The 12,266-nt window shown below is 41.1% G+C and overlaps 1 protein-coding gene across 1 annotated transcript in view; it reads left to right on the top strand.

Moving 5' to 3' along the window:
- LOC148877144 (ceramide synthase LOH2-like) overlaps window positions 1-12,266 on the top strand; it is a 48,504-nt gene that overhangs the window by 33,703 nt on the left and 2,535 nt on the right. The window lies entirely within an intron of this gene.

Below are 12,266 nucleotides of genomic sequence, written 5' to 3'. Positions count from 1 at the left end.
TTTTCTTTATTTTTAATAAAAATCTTTTATATTAAGAAGAATAAAGATGCATAACATTAGTTGTAAGGGGGGGTCTTGTCAAAGGGGGGATCTCATTTTCTTCCCCTCCCTTTCCTTTTCTTTTACGTAGAGAACACTGATGTGGGCCCCACAGCTGTGGTCCCACTCTGTTCGTAGGGTAGAATGTACCTAGTCTTCCTAGGGTTAGCTGCTATTATTCTAGTTGCTGCTGTTATTCTAGTTGTTACTTATTTTTCAGTTTTACATTATTATGTGTTATGTAAATTCCAAGGACAGATGTGTCCTTTCATGTAACTAGCATAATCTATAAATATTAAATAGAAGTGGCGGCGGCAGAATGATTGAGATTTTGTCCTTCCTTCCAAAGCTTGTGTTCTACTGCTCTCTCACTACTCTTTCTCCTCTTCCCTCTATACTTTCTCTCGTCTTTAAACCTGAAATTTATTAGTGCTCAAGATTGATAGCAGTCTTGAACAACTACATGGTATCAGAGCCAAGTTAGGGTTTCTCATGTGAGTCTAGTACCAACTGACCACATGAGAATCTCCTAGGACTGGAAGCTGAAAAAGTGGAGTTCGCAGACTGATTCTTGGAGATCGCCAGAAGGGCTAGCAGTCGTTGAAGGCTTGTCACGGTTGCAGAGTGTTGGTGGTCAGGAAGGATCAGAGAAGACTAGGTTCGGGTAACCTTGGAAGGCAGCGAACACTTTTTCCTTGTAAGTTCTTTATTTTCTAAGAGAAGTTCTATCAGAGAAGATAGATTGGACCTATCTGGAGAGGGCAGCCGGACCATTCTAGGGTTTTCTCCCTTCGATTCTCTAGGGTTTTATAGCAAACCCTACAGTTGGGTCGAACTGCCCTAGTTTTGTTTCTCTCTGCTCTAGGGTTAGAAAGTGAACCTGGGATCTACCTGGAGCTGTCCCCAAGTTTGTTGTTAGCATTGATCAGATTCTAGGGTTTCATATTAACCCTATTGCAAGTCTACCTATACGGTACTGATTGGATTGTACAACTGAATTGTGAACTTTAAGGACTGGTTAAAACCCTAATTCTGTCAAGCATATCAGACTTCCAAGTTTTTTTTAGAGTTTTTTGGGGTTTTCGAACTCTCTTAAGGGGTGGGAACCCTACGGATAGCTGCTGCTGTGCTTGCTAGTTGGTTTTAGATCAGAGTTATCCCAGTTTTGTGCACATACACTGTGAATACAGATCGGTTCTGCACTATTTTTTATTGTGATTGGTAGTCCAAGTGCTGTTTTTGAGACTTGACCGAGATGGAGTTTAAAAATCAGGTAGAAGGCAGCTTTGGGAACATCAGTTATGGTGGTGTTTCTGAGACGGGTGTTCAGATTACAATCGTAAAGTTCGATGGATCAAACAATTTGGAATGGGCCCAATCAGTTGTGATGGCTATTGGGAGAAGAGGTAAATTAGGGTACCTCTTGGGAGATGTGAAAGAACCCCCTAAGGGAGACCCTACATATACCAAGTGGATCCAAGAAAACTACTTGGTTATGACATGGTTGTGTAATTCTATGCAGCCTCATATTAGCCGCAATTACTTGTGGGCAAAGACAGCTAAGGAGATATGGGATGTGATGAAAGAAACTTATTCCCAACTCCTTAATGTTGCCAGAGCATATGAATTGAAATGTGAAGTGAAAAATCTTAAACAATGAGAGAAATCAGTTTTAGTATTTCTCTACCTTGCAGTCCCTGTGGCGTGAAATTGATCACTTAGAGACTCTTGAGTGGGAGAGTCCCAAAGATGCACAGATATATAGAAAACAGGTCGAGACAAACCGGGTGTTTGAGTTTCTAGCGGGCCTAAATTTAGAGTATGATATTGTGCGGCAACAGATTTTGACTAGAGACAGTGTGACTCTCTCAGGCATACTCATTCATACACAGTGAGGAGACCAGAAGGAAAGTTATGATGCAACCTCAGCCCCTCACATCAACCTTTGTAGCGGTCACACCCAAATCAGGAGGTGATTAAGAGAAGGACAAGAGGAAGGAAGACAAGAAGGATGTGGTATGTGAACATTGTAAGAAACCCAAACATACAAAAGAAACATGTTGGAAACTGCATCCTCACTTGGTTCCTGCGAAGTTGAGAAGCAAGAAGGGCACTGCTCATGTGGCCGTGAACACTGATTCAGCATCGTCATCTGGCACAAGAGGAACACCTTTAGAGACCTTAGCTGTAGTTCGGGCTGCCCTAATACAGTTAGAAAAGGAATTTGGAAATTCAGCTCAGCCACCACAATCACCATCAGCTCCTCCCATATCTGCCTTCGCACATTCAGGTACTCGAGCTTCAGCCTACCATGCCTCAGCTCCAGGTACTATTGAACCTTGTTGGGTAATAGATTCAGGTGCATCCGACCACATGACTAGCTTGCCTTCATTGTTTACCACTTACCATTTGTCTTCTGGTAGGGATAAAGTATCTATTGCTAATGGCTCCCTAGTTCCCATTTCTGGGAAGGGTGACATCAAGTTATCAGATACTATCTCCCTGTCATCTGTTTTGCATGTTCCTAAGCTTGACACTAACCTTCTTTCAGTCAGTAGTATTACCAAGCATATGAACTGCTCAGTAACCTTCTTCCCTGACCAATGTGTTTTTTGAGGACTTGGAGACGAAGGAGGTGATTTGGACTGGCCGTGAGACGAATGTGATCTATCTGCTCGGGGAGAGGTTTCGTCAGGAAGAGTCAGTAGAGAAGATGTCTTTTTTTTCTCAAAGTGTGAGTCCGGTTATGCTTTGTCTTTTCGATCTCTAAAGAGTTTGTCTTTTCGATCTCTAAAGAGTTTGTTTCCAGCTTTATTTGAGTCTATTGAGTTGTCTCAATTGCAGTGTGAAAGTTGTGAGTTTGCTAAGCATTGTAGAAAGCCTTATTTATTGAGCAATAAAAGGAGTAATAATTTTTTTGATATTGTGCATACTGATGTTTGGGGGCCTTATCACATTCCTTCCATGGGTGGGTACAAATATTTCTTGTTATTTGTTGATGACCATACCCGTTTTTCTTGGGTTTATCTCATGCGTTCACGAGATGAGGTACCTGCCCTGACCCAAAACTTTCACCAAATGATCCTAACCCAATTTGATGCCAAGATGAAAGTTCTTAGATCTGATAACGCAAAGGAATACTTTGCTAGACCATTGCCATCTTACCTTCTCAACCTTGGGGTTCTCCACCAGAGCTCTTGCCCTCATACACCTTAGCAGAATGGAGTTGCAGAAAGGAAGAATAGGCACATCTTGGAAGTGGCTAGAAGTCTCATGTTTACTTCCAATGTTCCTATTCGCTTCTGGGGTGATGCTATCCTCACGGCGGTATATCTTATTAATCGGGTCCCTTCCCGGGTCTTTGATATGAGATCTCCTTGGTTATGCACAAACTCAAAAGGGTTATTGTTGCTATGATCCTGTCTCAGGGAGGAAGTTTGTCTCCATGGATGTCACTTTCTTTGAGGAGACGCCCTATTATCCTCGGGTTTCTCCTCAGGGGGAGAGCAGTGAGAGTGGGGGTTTGAGTCCTTGTCTTCAGGGGGAGAGCAGTGAGAGTGGGGCAGTTCCTTTACCATTGGGTGATGAGAGCTATAATGGTGAGGGCGGTCAGAGGGATCAGGAGTTGAGGGAAAGCTGCAATGGTGAAGGTGGTCAGGGGAATCAGGAGTTGAGGGTCTATCACAGGCGGTGCAGGCAGGTTGATCCTGATCATCAGTAGTCTAGGCCAGCTCCAATCTCATATGCAGCTCCAAGTCCAGGTATTACAGTCCCAGGGCCCACAGAGACTTCCTCTATTGTTGCCATTTCACCTCCTACAGATGACCTTGACCTTCCGATTGCCGTCCGTAAAGGGAAACGACATTGTACCACATCTACAACCCACTGTATTTCCTAGTTTTTATCCTATGATCGCATATCTCCTACCTACAGGTCCTATCTTAGTTCCATTTCCAATGTCCCTACTCCAAGAACAGTGCAAGAAGCCCTATCTGTCCCAGAGTGGAAAGATGTAATGCAGGTTGAGATGGATGCCCTGTTGAAAAATAACACTTGGGAGGTAGTTGATCTGCCCAAATGAAAGAAACCAGTTGGATGCATATGGGTATTTACGGTGAAGCATAATGCAGATGGATCCATTGAGAGGTATAAGGCTCGGTTAGTTGCAAAAGGGTTCACACAGACTTATGGCATAGATTACTTGGAGACCTTTGCTCTGGTAGCCAAGATGACTACCATTCAGGTCCTATTATCCCTTGCAGCAAGTCACACTTGGCCTTTATACCAAATGGACGTGAAAAATGTTTTTCTGAATGGAGACCTACAGGAAGAGGTTTACATGCGTTTGTCTCCTAGATTCTATGATGCAGAAACAAGTAAGAAGGTCTGCCGGCTCAACAAGGCTTTATATGGTTTGAAGCAGTCACTTAGGGCTTTGTTTGATAGATTCAGACTAGCCCTTGTGAAGTTTGGTTACGTACAGGCCAAGTCAGATCATACTCTATTCATCAAGAGAGTAGAGTCCTCCTTGACACTATTGGCAGTATATGTTGATGATATTGTGGTGACAGGGAATGATAGCCATGAGATTGAGTCCCTTAAACAACTCCTTCATCAATAATTTGAGGTGAATGACCTTGGTGTACTCCGGTATATTTTGGGTATTAAAGTTGTTAGATCCAAACAGGGGATCTTTATCTCTCAGAGGAAATATGTCCTAGACCTATTAGCAGAAACTGGAAAGTTAGGTGTCAAGCCTGTAGATACACCCATTGAACAGAACCACAAGATTAGTGCTGAGAGTGGGGAGCTTCTTGAAGACAAGGTTATGTTCCACTGATTGGTAGGAAAGCTCCTATATCTCTGCCTCACTCAACCAGATATTACTTATGCTGTTAGTGTTGTCAGCTAGTACATGCATTCTCCTAGAACCACACATCTTCTTGCGGTAGAAAGAATTTTAGCCTACTTGAAGAGATGCTCGGATAGGGGTTGTTCAAGAACAATAACCACAAGAAGGTGGAGGTCTATACGAATGCCGATTGGGCTGGGAATGTTGATGACAGAAGGTCTACCTCAGGATATTGTGCCCTTGTGGGAGGTAACCTTGTCTCCTGGAGAAGTAAGAAACAAATTGTTGTCTCCCGGTCTAGTGCTGAAGCAGAATACAGGTCAATGGCTAACGGAGTGGCTGAAATCCTATGGCTAAGATCTCTACTTGAGAAGTTGGGCATTGAGTATGAGAAGCCTCTTATGTTGTATTGTGATAATCAAGCAGCGATTAACATAGCACATAATCCAGTGCAGCATGACAGAACCAAACACATTGAGGTTGACCGACATTTTTTACGAGAGAGGGTCTCATCTCAAGAAGTTTGCCTCCCTTACATCACATCTAGTATGCAACTAGCAAATATCCTCACTAAAGCCGTATCAAGAAAGAAGCTAGAGGCAGATTTGTCCAAGTTGGGAATGATAAACAATTACTCCCAACTTGAGGGAGAGTGTAGAGAACACTAATGTGGGCCCCACAACTGTGGTCCCACTCTGTCCGTAGGGTAGAATGTACCTAGTCTTCCTAGGGTTAGCTGCTGTTATTCTAGTTGTTACTTATTTTTCAGTTTTACATTATTGTGTTATGTAAATTCCAAGGGCAGATGTGTCCTTTCATGTAACTAGCATAATCTATAAATATTAAATAGAAGTGGTGGCGGCAGAATGATTGAGATTCTGTCATTCCTTCCAAAGCTTGTGTTCTATTGCTCTCTCACTATTCTTTCTCCTCTTCCCTCTATACTTTCTCTCCTCTCCAAACTTGAAATTTATTAGTGCTCAAGATTGATAGCAGTCTTGAACAACTACATTTTCTTTCCTTTTCTCTTTTTTTCTTTTCTTTCTTTTTCTTTTCCTTTCCTTTCCTTTCCTTTCCTTTTTTTTTTCTTTTTTTTTGTCTTTTTATATCAAATGTGCATGAGGCGTATGAGGCATACGCCTCTAGCACACCTCATGAAAAAAGCGCAAGAGGCGTACACCTCTTGCACCTGAGGCGTACGCCTCAGAGGTGTTAGCGCCTCTGGCATATGCCTTAGGGTGTTTTGGGAGCGCCTCGCTTGGAGGCGTGCCTCCCATGCCTTTTAAAACACTGTTGCCTACTATGGGGGGTTACGGGTACTTTATCCTTTTTATTGATGATTACTCCCATTACACTTGGATTTATCTCATGAAATCCCGAGATGAAGTACCAACTATTGTGCAAAAATTTCATGAACTCATTCTTACCCAGTTTAACACCTAGATCAAAATATTTTGTTCTGATAATGCTAAGGAGTATTTTGAGAAAACCCTCTCAACCTATCTTGAAACTTTTGGGGTTATTCATCAGAGTTCTTGTTCCTACACTCCACAACAGAATGGAGTGGTGTAAAGGAAGAACCGACATGTGGTTGAAGTTGCCAGATCCCTCCTTTTTGCATCCCATGTTCCTATAAAATTTTGGGGTGATGCCGTCCTTACTGCTACCTTTTTTATTAACCGTATGCCTTCCTGTGTTCTTAGTTTCAAAACCCCCTTTAGCCTTCTCTTTATGGATGAGGATCTCTTCTCTCTTCCTCTTCGTGTTTTTGGGTGCACCTGCTATGTACATGTTCACAATCATCAAAGGCACAAATTTGAACCTAAGGCTCGTAAATGTGTTTTTCTGGGACATGCCTCCACACAGAAGGGATATTGCTGTTTTGATCCGGTTAGTGGCACCCTTTTTGTATCTCGAGATGTCACATTTGTTGAGTCTAGTCCTTACTTTAGCATTCCTCCTGAGGGGGAGAAATCTGAGGAACCCTTTGCTATGTCTTCAATAGTTCCTCTTCCTATTCCTTTTGTGTCATCTGATGAGGTGTCCACTTCTTCCACTAGGCCTACCTCTAGTATTCTTGCTCCTCCATCTCATCCTCCTATAATTCCTCCCCATCCTATTATCCAAAGGTGATACCAAAGAAATAGATTCAGACATGGACAAGTTGTTTCCACTCCTACAGAAGAGCCTCTTGCTCCTCCCATCATTACTGAGGTAACAGGTTAGCCTTCCTCTGACCCATCTACTTATTTCCCAGACCTTGATATTCCTATTGTTCTTCGCAAGGGCAAGTGGAAGTGTACAACCCATTGTATCTCTAAACACCTGCCCTATAACCTTTCTATCTCCTACCTACTATTCTTTTCTTGCTTCTGTTTCTTCCCATGTGATACCCAAGTCTGTACCAGAAGCCCTATCTAAACCTGAATGGAGAGATGCTGTGATGGCTGAACTAGATGCTTTGCATAAGAACCATACATGGGATATTGTTGACTTGCCAAAAGGGAAGGAACCAGTGGGTTGTAAATAGGTATTTGCCATTAAATATCGTTCTAATGGCTCTATTAAGAGGTTTAAGGCCGACTGGTTGCTAAAGACTACACTCAAATGTATGGTATTGACTATCTTGAGACCTTTGCTCCTATGGCTAAGATGACCTCAGTTTGGGTTTTGTTGTCCCTAGCTGCTACTTTTGAATGGCCTCTCCATCAATTTGATGTTAAAAATGCCTTCTTGAATGGAGATCTACATGAAGAGGTCTATATGTCTTTTCCTCCGGGAGTGTATGGAAAGGAAATGCAAGGGAAACCGTGTAAACTGTAGAAATCCATTTATGGTCTCAAATAGTCTCCTCAGACTTGGTTTGAGAGATTCAAGGCTGCTCTTGTCTCGTTTGGTTACACACAAACTCAATCTGACTATACCTTGTTCTTGAAAAGTTCTCTGGTGACCTTTCTAATAGTTTATGTTGATATTGTGGTCATGGGTAATGACACCCAAGAGGTCAATCTGACCATACCTTGTTCTATTAGCTAACCCAACATTCCAACTAGTACCAGTCCAGTCATAAATGTGCTACTAATAGTGTTGTGCCACAACTGGTTCAACTTTAGATGGAATCTCCATAACCATTTGCCAAAGAGAGTTGAATTCCTATGCACCAATCTCTCCACCCCTAGTTCCCATAAAATCTCTTATTAGCTTTTCTATTCTTTTTGCTACCAAGATTAGGATCCTAAAAATTGACAAGAAGATGTGTAAATTAGCTAATATGGATTTGATTAGGTTAATTCTATCGCCTAGTGAAATGTAATTTCTTTTCCAAGCAAATAGTTACCCTATCAATCTTTGGATTCTAAAAGTTATTGGTTTTAGGATTTCCACCAAAAGGAAGACCTTAGTATTTCAACCATGATGGCTTAGGGGGTGTTCTGTAGTGTGGATGAGAAATTGGTGGGTGTGGACTGGTCCACACCACACCCTGTGGGAGGGACCAATCCACACCACACCACAGTCCACAACTGTTCTACATTGTGGACAAACTGTGTGGACATGACTAGTCCACACCCGTAGTGGTGTTCTATAGTGTGGTGTGGACCAGTCCACACCAAACTTTTTTGATTCCATGTATCTCATGTACATGGAATTAATGATATACACAGTTAATCATAAATATGTAATTTTTGCATTTTGTATGATAAATATTTAAAAACAATGCATCAATGAATTAATATTAACCAAAAAATATCAGTTTTTTATAAAACAATAGTAAAATAATTAAAAAATATATAAAATATATATTAAATATTTTAAAATATATTATTTCATTGATAAAAACATTAAAAAATATAAAAATTAAAGAATTAAGTAAGACAATTAATATTTTATTGACAAAAATATTAAAAATAATATTTAAACAATTGATATGAGAAATATTTTGCAAGAGGTGGTGGAGCACGCAGAGGCGGTGGCGGTGGAGCACAACAGCAGAGGTTTGGCGGAGGAGACCTTGAACAAGATGTAGTGTTATAGATATTGTTCGTGAAACACATTATCAAAGGCAACCTGTGGAAGAAATCCATCCACGAGAAGAAGCCGTTGCTGAGAAATTAGGGTGTGGACAGGACTGGTCCACGAGATAATGTGGACCGGTCCCGTCCACAGTGAACCGAACGCTACTTTCATCTCGTGGTGTGGACCGAAACGGTCCATTCAGGAGATTTTAACAGTACCGAACAGCACCTTAGTAACGCAACACCCCAGTGATCTTCTCCACCTCTTCTTTCATATTTATGCTTGTCAAGAAATGCATGTATGTATTTAAAATCATTTCAAAACACTTAATTGAGAGTTGAAGCTTCCTTGCCCCTTTTACACCATTATCCTCACAAAGAATCATTTGTGACCACTTCTATTCTTTTCCCTACCAAGATTGGGATCCTAAAAATTGACAAGAAGATGTGTAAATTAGCTAATACGAATTTGATTAGGTTATTTCTACCGCCTAGTGAAATGTAATTTCTTTTCCAAGCAGCTAATATCTTGGTTACCCTATCAATCTTTGGATTCTAAAAGTTATTGGTTTTAGGATTTCCACCCAAAGGAAGACCTTAGTATTTCATCAACCATGATGGCTTAGTAACTCAACACCCCAGTGATCTTTTTCCACCTCCTCCTTCATATTTATGCCTGTCAAGAAATGCATGTATGCATTTAAAATCATTTCAAAACACTTAATTGAGAGTTGAAGCTTCTTTGCCCCTTTTACACCATTATCCTCACAAAGAATCATTTGTGACCACTTCTCTTCCGACCTTCCATCCCTTAATTGGATGAGACCTGTTCGGCCTATAAATTGAACCAATCCAACCCACTTAATCACATTTAGATTTAAAAGTTAGATTGTGAGAGATGTCATTTAACTATAATCTGAAAGGGCATTTAAATTTTAGTCAACACAATAGGTACTCTTTACCCAAATCAGCCCATTTAGATTGACACAATGGGTGACTCGATCCATTTTGAACCTCCTACATGAAACAAGTAGGGTTGAGTGGGTTATAAGCAGGTAAGCAGGTTGGTTTTATTCACAAATTGACACCCCTAGTCTGGGGCATCTATACAGTTGATGGTGGTACTTTCTCTAATTACACACCAATTTGTTGAAGTTTATTTTTAAGAAGAAAGTAGATATCTTGTTAAGTAAAAGAGGAAAAAGATGTTTCTCATGATAGGATGCAGACATGAATACAAAATGAACAGTTGCAGCTTCATCATTGAACAAAATACTGAGGGAGAAGAAGAGCTGTTACCATATACTATCCAAAAAAAAAGAAAGAAAAGAGAGCTGTCCTCTACTTGATTAATCATCATGTTCACTCGTTAATGGTCACATGGCTGGGTTCACAAACTTGTGTTCTCAGCAGATCCCATGTGCAAAAAAAGACCCTTCCCACACACCTCTTAGCTAATCTATCGGCAACTAAATTAATATCCTTAGGAATCCATCGGAGAACTGTTGGAAAGGAGTTTCATTCAGGTAGCTGCATAGTTTCCTAGTCGCGTAGGAAAAGAAGAAATGTGTTGATTGGGCAAAATTTTAAGTTCTTCCCTTGTTGGTTCAGATTTTGAAGTCATTGAGGATTCAATACAGCAGTTAGGAGCGTGCATAAAGGGAGAGGCCTCCAGAAAGGGAGAGGCTTTGGCATACATCATTACTAGGTAAATGGCTGTGGAGGTGGCCTTTGGAAAGGGAGAGGCTTTGGCATAAAGTAGTAAGGAGCGTGCATGGTGTGGCAGACAATGGATGGGATGCTGGTGTATCTTGGCGTGCTACGCTGAAATCCCCATGGAAGGCTATTCATAGTATTCTTTCCGTTTTCCTGAACCTGATTAGGTATGATGCTAGTACTGGAGATAGGGTTTTGTTTTGGGAGGATGTTTGGATTGGTGACTGTGCCCTCAATGACCTCTTTCCCTCCTTGTATTTCATCTCGTGTTTTAAAAACAAGCCAATTCAAAGGTTTGTATCCTCTTCCTTTTCTTCTGGCATAAACTGGAACCTGGGCCTTAGAAGAGACTTGAGAGATTCTGAGCTTGACCAGGTTCCTTTGCTCCTTAAAACCATTGATTCCATTTGCTTGGACCCTCCTTCTGTAGATTCCCGTATTTGGAAGCATTTACCTTCGGGATCCTTTTCTTGTGCTTCCTTGTGCTCCTCTCCATTGCCTCAACCTTTTCATAGCAAGGAAGTTTCCAAACCTGTCCCTCTTAAAGTTAGAGCCCTTTGCTGGGAAGTCTCCCTTGGGAAAATCAACAATTTGGATGTTTTGCAAAAAAGAAGATCTAGTCTTTGTATCTTTCCTAACTGGTGCACCCTTTGCAAAGAAAACGAGGAAAGTTGCTACCATTTACTAATCACTTGCCTTTTTGTTGTAGGCCTTTGGGAAAAGCTTTTTGATCTTTTTGGGTGCAGGTGGACATAACCCATGCAGATTTGCAATCTTTTTTATCCTACAACTTTCAGGTGGCCAAAGAGAAGAGGAAGAGTTTTGTGGAGGTGTGTGAGATCTGCTTTGGTGTGGACTGTGTGGGAGGAACGATATGCTAGAATCTTTAATGACTAGGAGAGGGATCAAAATTTTGTGTTAGAAGGTATCTTATGTAGGGCCATAATTTGAGCAAAATCCTTGTATCTGTTCTCCTCCTACACTTTTGATGACATAAGGAGAAATTGGGAACAACTAGCTAAAAGTTCTGCAGCCAGAACTTTAGAAATTGGGCAACCCGGGGCCTTCTGGAATAGGGGGAGTCTTTAGAAATGATGAGGGTCAGACTGTAGCTCTATTTTCTGGTTCTATGGGGTGGGGAGACTCCGTAAATGCAGAATTCCAAGCTGTGTTACAAGGAGCAGAATATGCAAGAGAGTTGGCAGTGGAGCATTTAATGATTGAAAGTGATTCCAAATTGGTTGTTGGATGACTAAAAGAACCAGAGACGGCAGCCTGGCCATACAGGGGGGCTTTGAGAAGATTTAAGTGGCTGACTTCAAATATTTCAGTCACAGTTCAATGGGAAAGAATTCCATTGAACTTTTGGGCTATGGGGTGGGGAGACTCAGTAAATGCAGAATTCCAAGCTGTGTTACAAGGAGTACATAGGAATCAGCCCTTTTGGGCTCAATTGTAAGCTTTATGATGTAGCTTGGAGGCTGCACCTTGTGCCTCTTAGTGGGGAATTGTATGATGTATACTTAGTTCTTTAATTAATAAAATTACCATTATCATTATCTATCAAAAAAAAAATTACAGCAGTTAGCAATGTTTGTGTTGATTAAACCCTAACAAATAAGAAAATAATAAAAAGAAATTAGTTT

This window comes from Nelumbo lutea, chromosome 1 (assembly GCF_056320005.1).
Source record: "Nelumbo lutea isolate HS-2025 chromosome 1, American lotus-T2T, whole genome shotgun sequence".
Taxonomy (NCBI): domain Eukaryota; kingdom Viridiplantae; phylum Streptophyta; class Magnoliopsida; order Proteales; family Nelumbonaceae; genus Nelumbo; species Nelumbo lutea.
The sequence above is the reverse complement of the archived record's forward strand: the minus strand, read 5'-3'. Positions and strand labels throughout refer to the sequence as shown.